Source organism: Oryctolagus cuniculus, chromosome 17, assembly GCF_964237555.1.
Source record: "Oryctolagus cuniculus chromosome 17, mOryCun1.1, whole genome shotgun sequence".
In the NCBI taxonomy this organism is placed as follows: Eukaryota; Metazoa; Chordata; class Mammalia; order Lagomorpha; family Leporidae; genus Oryctolagus; species Oryctolagus cuniculus.
The window spans coordinates 66300252-66302299 of record NC_091448.1 but is presented as its reverse complement, the minus strand read 5'-3'; positions in this window follow the sequence as shown (position 1 = coordinate 66302299).

The window sequence follows — 2048 nt, the reverse complement described above, 5'->3', positions numbered from 1 at the left end:
TGCTGGGCGTTGCGGTCTGCTCTGAGCGCTGTGCCCCGCTAGGGGGCGCCGAGGAGCTCGGCTGCTGCCGGCCGGCTCAGGCTCGGGGCACCGCGGGGCTGTGGGTCCCCGCTGCCCTGCCAAAGACAAGCAGGGCGGGCGCTGAGACAATCAGACCGATGGGGAAGAGTTTCGCCCGTCCGCTAGGTGGCGCTGCGTTCCACCAGACACCTGCACACTTGGAACCTGGCCCAGGTTTTGGCACGCGCAGGCCCAGGAGAGGTGGGAGGGGGCCCTGTGCCTGGGAGGGGGGCAGGTGATGCACCTGGAGCTCGGGGGGGTTGGCCAATAGGGCTCCCTCTGACCTCCCAGGGGACACACGCCCCACTCGGAGTGGGCCAGTGCCTTCCTCCGGTAGCCAGGGAGTGAGGACGTCCAGAGGGAAGGTCGCGTGTTGCAGGGGGCGTTCTAGCCCCCCCTAGACCCCCAAACAGCACGGGAGGCGGGACTGGCCCGGCTCCGCCCGCTGAGCCCCGCCCCCACCCAAGAAGCTCCGCCCACTCTTGTTGGTCCAGGACGCAGCGGCCAGGCCTCCCTGCTAAGCCACCTGCAGCTGCGCCCAGGGAGGGATGGGGCTGCCCCTGCCCCCACCCCCGCAGATGAGCGGGGGGGGGGGTCTCTGGGCTCAGGGACTGGCAGGGTGGGAGGCTCCAGGGCGCAAGGAGCGAGGGAAGGCGGAGAGGTCGGTGGGAGTCGGGGGACAGCCGTGTCGGCCCCCGGTGCACGGAGCGAGTGTGAGGTGTTGGGGGCTCACTCCCAAGGGTGTGGCTCAGGGACCCCCAGGGATGGGGGCACAGGCTGACCCGGGGTGAGCAGGGCCGATGACAAAGGCCCACGGGTGTCAGCGGAGGCCAACATTGCTGAAAAGGCGGGGGGGATGGGCCCCTGCACGCCCCAGGCACCTACTGCTGGCTGAACTGTCTCCACCTTAACAGTTGATTGACTTAAGGGCGGGGCCTGTGGGGATCTTGGGGTCATGGAGGGGGCGGTCCTGGGAGTGTGGTTTGCATGGTGAGAGGTTTGAGAATATCTGAGCTGCAGTTTGGCCTAGCTCCTCTCTGACCTTCCTGGTTCATGATGCTATCGCTGCTGCCACCGCACCTGCCATCACCACCAGGCCCCACCAGAGCCAGGCTGTGTGGGGTGGCCGCAGCCAACCTTCGTTCCCTAAAAGGCTCCTTCCAGCTATCTTGGTTAATGTCCTGGAAAGTGGACGGATACACCTGTCGTCTGGCTGTCCACCTGGAGGAAGTCGCCCCTTGCTGGCCTCTGATCCTGGGGCCCCTAAGAGTGTCTCCCGTGTTTTCCAAGGGGCGAGCGGCCACTTCCAACAACAGCTGACCTGTCGTCCCAGCTCTGGGCGGGCCGAGCTCGGCTCATCTTTGGGGAGGTGGAGCCCTAAACTGGTCCTGTACCAAAACACTCCCCAAGCCTCCAGGTGAATTTGGACAAACAGACCAGGGAGCTTCAGGCTGCTGGAGGGGCCGTGGCCTTCCCAGGACACTGAAGGGGCAGTGGCCTCCGCAGCAGAGCGTCCAGGTGGAGACGGCACCTCCTCACTCTCACCCCCAACAGATGCTGTGCAGGCCTGGCCAGGCTGCGCTCCCCTACAGCTCTCGTCTGGCTGCCGCAGGGCCTTTGCACGTCCCCTCAGCCCGGGACTCGGGCCTCTCTCCCACCCAGACACCTCCACGTGCTGCCTGCCCTCCTGTGTGTCCCCAGGTTCTCTCTCTCTCTGTCCTGTAGACTGTGCAGCTCCGGCCTCAGGGTGCATGACCATGGAAAACCGGGGTCAGACGCCTGTCTCCTGGGAAGTTGCATTTCTAAGCCTGACGCCAGCCTCCGGCAGCCCCTAGACCAACCCCAGGAGGACAGGAGCCAGCAGACAGATGCGGCTGGAGCCCAGCAGGGGACGCTGTGCGGGCACCTCTGGGTTTGCCCTTGGGCACCGCCCACACAAGCATGTGGACTGGGACCAATGCCCGTCACCGCTGGGGCCAAGGCCAAGG